The sequence below is a fragment of the Helicoverpa armigera genome, chromosome 2 (assembly GCF_030705265.1).
Source record: "Helicoverpa armigera isolate CAAS_96S chromosome 2, ASM3070526v1, whole genome shotgun sequence".
NCBI lineage: Eukaryota > Metazoa > Arthropoda > Insecta > Lepidoptera > Noctuidae > Helicoverpa > Helicoverpa armigera.
In genome coordinates, this window is record NC_087121.1 from 551,344 (window position 1) to 557,272 (window position 5,929).

The following is a 5,929-nucleotide window of genomic DNA, read 5'->3' on the forward strand; positions in this document are numbered from 1 at the left end:
TTTTGTATGCTGATAATAATATAAAGAGGTATTTTAAAATTGCTTGAAGAGATCGTGGCAGCCATATGGATCGATTGATCATGACGTTAAGCGAAGCGAGGTCGGTCTGTGGATGGGTTGATGATCATCTTGTCATGACGAGATCTTTGCTATTTTGCAACGGCTGTCATTTATAAATTTCCAGAAGGTTTGACAACCAGTCTTACTAAAGTGGTATTGAGCTGCCGGGTTAACCGGGTTGAGGACGTCAGATAGTCGCTCCATGGGAAATACTGGTATTAGTTGCATCCGATCCAATATGTAACATGAACAAAGCCATGGGTGAAAACTAATTGTTCATGACATATAAAACCTCATTGGAGGATGTATTTTATTTTTATTTTTTCTTAATTGTCAAGAACAAAAGAAATGACTGGGACTCTGTACACATTTGTTTTCCTGTGAGCACGTTTATATAATTTCTTCTACAATAAAAGTTATTTATACCTATTTACCACTTGGAAAGCCTTTTTCTTTTATGTTCCCATTGGCCACACCAGCGAGATATTGAAGAACTAATTATTTAATTTTGTGGGGAACATAAAAAATTGGTCCTTCGAGAAAAAAGTGATCCTTCGAACCTTCGAGAAAGTGGTCTATCAAGCCTTCGAAAAAGTTATCCTTCGAGACTTCGAGAAGCTGGTCCTTCGAATATAAGGAAAAATTGGTCCCTTGATTGTCTTCGACTTACATAGAAGAGAATTATTCCTTCAAATTAAATATATGTAAGAAGATAATAATTCTTATTGAATTGGAGAATTTTGATGCTTCGTATTACAAGGTAATCCCTTTATGAAAAAGTGGTTAGAAAGAAGAAAGCCACAGGAAGATTCAGAGTCATCCATCATTGTGCGTAAGGGTGTTTCCGTGCTATTACGGAGACAATTTCGCTGCGTGCATCGCGTGTATCCAAACGTCCAAACGAGGTGAGGCGCTGCCAACCCAAGAAAACGAAACGCAACCAATGAGCGCGCGAAGAGCGACCGAACAATGAACATTTGCCGAGAGTTTCCGGCCAAATATCGAACATCGAGTGAATGAATTGACTGTCGGCGATCATCATTTTTTTCGCGTCGCCATTTTTTTTACACGTTTCTGTTTATTTTGTTAGTTTTGTTAGTTGTATATTATTTATAACAGTGTACTTAACGTTAAGGTGTTGCTTACATTTGTTGCATCTGGGTTTTGGCTTGCATCTTAGGATATAGCACCATGGCTCTTAGTGACGAGCTGGCTCAGTTAAAGCTCCGTAGGGGCTATGTAAAGGGTGCAATAACTCGTGAAGAAAGTTTTTGTAACAGCGAAGAAATTGTGATCGCGTCTAGTGAGTTGCTCACAGAGCGGCGCAGTCGCTTGGCGAAAAACTTTGCCTCTTACGAGGACCTTAACAAGAGTATTTTGTGCATAAATCCAAAGGACGAAGAAGACCCTTTTGTGTATGAAAGTAAGTACTTCACCTGCATATCCAAAATTGATCGTCAGCTCAATGCTTGTCGTAAATCGGGGCAGCCCGAGGCGGAGCCTCCTAGGCAAAATGCAAATAATTTCAGGAAGCTCCCACAAATTACAATAAAAGAATTTAGTGGTGCCAATATTTTAGATTATCTACCTTTTATTAATATGTTTAAGGCAGTCATTGATTCTGACACAAGCTTGAGTCTGTGCCAAAAATTATATTATTTAAGATCATTTTTAACTGGGGAAGCCTTATGCTTAATTCAAAATTTGCCTTTGACTGAACTAAATTATTCAGAAGCATTAAAGTTGTTAGAAAACCGCTATAACAATGAGCCAATGATCATTAACCATCACATTAATACTTTGATTGATTTGCCTAAATGCACTGCTGCTGATCTTAGATCTTTAGTAGCAAGTGCTAATGTGCATTTAACTGCACTAAAAAGTTTAAACATGCCGGTTGAAGCTTGGGGTCCAATAATGGTTAATATTTTGCTCCGGAAAGTGGATTCTGAGACAAACAGTGAGTTTCACTTGAGACGGGATAAAAAGGTTGTGTTTTCTATGCAGGAATTCATAGATTTTTTGGAGTCCAGAGCGTTGGCCAGGGAGAATGCAATGGAAACAATGCCTGTGAGTACTCCCAGTGGTGTGAAGCCTGGCAAGCCTGCATGTAATACAGCAGCAGCAGTCTCATGTAAGTATTGCAATACTAATCATAGATTATACATGTGTGCCAAATTTAAACTTGCTGCTGATAATGACAAGGGTCAATTTGTTAAAAAACATAAGTTATGCATTGTTTGTTTGAATGCGCATGGTGGTAAATGCAAGCTGCGTTTGAAATGCTCTATCTGTCAGCAACGGCACAATACGCTTCTGCATGGTGTGGAAATGGCTAAGAAGGAGGCAAGCAATGTCGCCACTGTCAGTTCTACTGCCGCAGTGCCCTGTGCTGATGTTGGAAGGTCTGACAGTGCAGTAGCTATGTCAAGTACCTCGCCTGTGAAGGATGTGCTGCTACCTACTGATATAGTTCGTATTATCACCAAAAATGGTACATTTATCCATGCACGCGCTTTGCTGGACACGGGTAGCCAGGTATCTTTTATTACAGAAAAGCTTGCTGATCAAATTGATTGCAAGATTACACCGGCAAATCAGCTCATTACAGGTATTCTACAAGGCACTAGTAATATGCACCAGAGGGCAAATTTTGATATTTATGCTGCTAATAGCAACTTTAAATTAGCCTTAAACTGTTATATAGCTAAGAATATAACTTGTGAACTGCCACAACAGAGTTTTTATAATGTTGGGTTTAATATTCCTTCGCATGTCTATTTGGCAGATAAAAACTTTAATAAAACTGGTGGAATTTCTTTGTTATTAGGGTGTGATGTATTTTTCCAGGTGCTTCAGAGGGAATCACTGCCTCTAACGCCGCAAGGTCCCTACCTGGTTAGTACCAGCCTAGGTTATATTGTAGCAGGCAGCCTACCAGTATCTGTTGGAAACAGCCGTTCTTCAAATTTGTGTATAACAGTTCAAGGTACCCCCCATAATATTTCTCATAATTCTCATAATGATCGTCTTGATAGTATTGAACATACTACTTCAAATTTTTGGAAATGTGAAAAAGTACCTGAAATTTATAAGGAAGGTATTACTGAACATCAACTAGCTGAGGAATGTTTTCAAAACTCTGTCAAACTTGTTGATGGAAAGTTTTGTGTAGATTTACCTTTAAAACTTTATTTAAACAATATCCAGATGGGTAACTCATTTAATCAGGCATTGCATTGTTTTCATAATTCAGAAAGGCGTTTCGCTAAAGATGATAAGTTGTATCAACAGTATAAGAGGGTCATTCATGTTTATCTTGAGCAAGGCCATGCCATGTACTTTGATATATCTAACTATGATCCTAGGGCAGGTAATGTGTATTTCTTACCTCACCACCCAGTCATTAATTTAAATAGTAAAACTACTCCGGTTCGAGCTGTCTTTGACGCTAGCATGAAAACCAATAATGGTATTTGTCTAAATGACATTATGCTTAATGGACCTGTTGTGAAAAATGATTTATTTGATATTTTGACACTATTTAGGAGTTTTAAATATGTTTTACTGTGTGATATAAAGGCTATGTATAGGGGTATAATAGTGGGTAAAGACCATTTCTGCTTGCAAAATATTCTTTGGCGAGATTCTGCTGATCAAAGTGTGCAATGTCTTCAGTTGCAAACTGTAACATATGGTTTAAAGTTTGATAAAACAAATACTTTTGTGAAAACTTTAGGTTTGTCATATGATGTGACTTCTGATACTTTAAATATGAAGTGTCCAAGCGCTGAAATACAAAAACCTTCTACTAAGAGACAAATGTTAAGTTTTATTAGTAAATTTTTTTATCCTTTGGGTTTGGTAGGTCCTATTTTGGTGCAAGCTAAATACTTAATGCAACAAGTCTGGTTTGAAAAGTTAAAGTGGGATGATATTCTCCCTGATGCTTTAAATAAAAATTTCTTCAATTTGTTGAAGGTTTGATGAATATGTCTTGTATATCTGTTCCTAGAAATATCCATGTATATCCACATAAAAGGCTAGAGTTAGTTGGTTATGCTGATGCATCTAATATTGCACAAGTGTGTATTATGTTTCAGATTTAAGGCTAAAGCTTCTAGTCAACTTATGGGTTCATTACCACTTGACAGAGTCAATATTACACGTCCTTTTCAAATTGTAGGCACTGATTATGCAGGTCCTTTCAATGTTAAACAAACTAGAGTAAGAAATCCTGTTATAACCAAGACTTATGTTGTTATTTTCATATGTTTTATTACTAAGGCAATTCACATAGAATTGGCGTCAGACATGACAACTAATACTTTCTTAGCTTGTTTAAAAAGGTTTATAAGCCGTAGAAATAAGCCTACAAAAATATATTGTGATAATGCTAGTTATTATAGAGGTGCTGATAATGCACTCAAAGATTGCATAAGCTACTGAATTCCACAGATCATCAAAACAAAGTGTTTGATTATGGTTGTTCAGAGAGAATACAGTTTCAATTTATTCCTTCATATTCCCCTGTATTTGGTGGCCTGTGGGAGGCAGGAGTAAAAAGTATAAAATATCATATGAAACGTGTAATTACTCAGAGTGTACTTACTTATGAAGAGCTGTATACAGTGTTAGTGCACATAGAAAGTATTTTAAATTCTAGACCATTAACTCCCATGTCAAGAGATTGTGATGACATGTCTTACCTGACACCTGCACATTTCCTTACTGGCTCACCATTGACTTCATATCCAGAGTTTAATTTGACTGATGTAAATGTAGGAAGGCTTAGTTTTTGGAAACAATGTTCTCAAATGCAACAGCATTTTTGGAATCAATGGCATAAACAATATTTAGTTATGTTGCAGAGTCGACCTAAATGGAAAACTCAACTACCTAATTTAGAAATAGGCAATATGGTATTGTTTAAGTCTGATAATGTATCTCCATTGAACTGGCCTGTAGGTAGAATTGTAAAGGTCATTCCAGGAAAAGATGATTTAGTTCGTGCAGTGGAGGTAAAAACTAGCAAAGGTCACATTGTAAGAACAAGTGTTATGAAAGTGTGTCCATTACCTATTGATTATAATTAATGTATCTACCCTTTATTTTTAAAGCAAGAATTACTCTTGGGTTTAGTTTATCTTTAATTTCTTTACTAATCCATTTGGGTAGTTATTTTAAATGTTTTAATTTAATTGTCATACTGGCAATGATGAGGTTAGCTTGTGGCTGAGGCCCCAGCATGTTCATGACATATAAAACCTCATTGGAGGATGTATTTTATTTTTATTTTTTCTTAATTGTCAAGAACAAAAGAAATGACTGGGACTCTGTACACATTTGTTTTCCTGTGAGCACGTTTATATAATTTCTTCTACAATAAAAGTTATTTATACCTATTTACCACTTGGAAAGCCTTTTTCTTTTATGTTCCCATTGGCCACACCAGCGAGATATTGAAGAACTAATTATTTAATTTTGTGGGGAACACTAATGTTTAATAACATATAAGTTTTTCAAATATCAAGCGTAATATTATTAAAGTTTACATTCAATTGTTGAAATTAAATAAGTTTCCAAGAATCCTCACGTGCCTTCAATTATGTTCACATGTTATTATTTCAATTATTTGTTTGAGAAACTACATCAAACGACACTGTGTGTAAACTTTATTAATAATACTTTGTTCATAACTTCTTCGGTATTTTTTTTGTTTTTGATTTACTTGGTTTATTTGCAAGTCATTATTTAGGTACTTCTATGTAATCTTATAAAGTTTTTTAGACCGATATCAATTTTAATAGCTGTTGGCTAGGTCTTTTAACATAGGCCTTTCAGAATATTATATTTATTTGGCAAAAAG

General features: G+C 35.7%; 1 long non-coding RNA gene across 1 annotated transcript; it reads left to right on the top strand.

The window, feature by feature from the left end:
* The first annotated feature begins 1,062 nt into the window (after nucleotides 1–1,062).
* Nucleotides 1,063–5,487, top strand: LOC126055537 (uncharacterized). Its single transcript, XR_010277895.1, has 3 exons — nucleotides 1,063–1,483; nucleotides 2,068–2,194; nucleotides 2,911–5,487. It is a non-coding gene; the product is annotated as an uncharacterized LOC126055537 (long non-coding RNA).
* The last annotated feature ends 442 nt before the right edge of the window (nucleotides 5,488–5,929 follow it).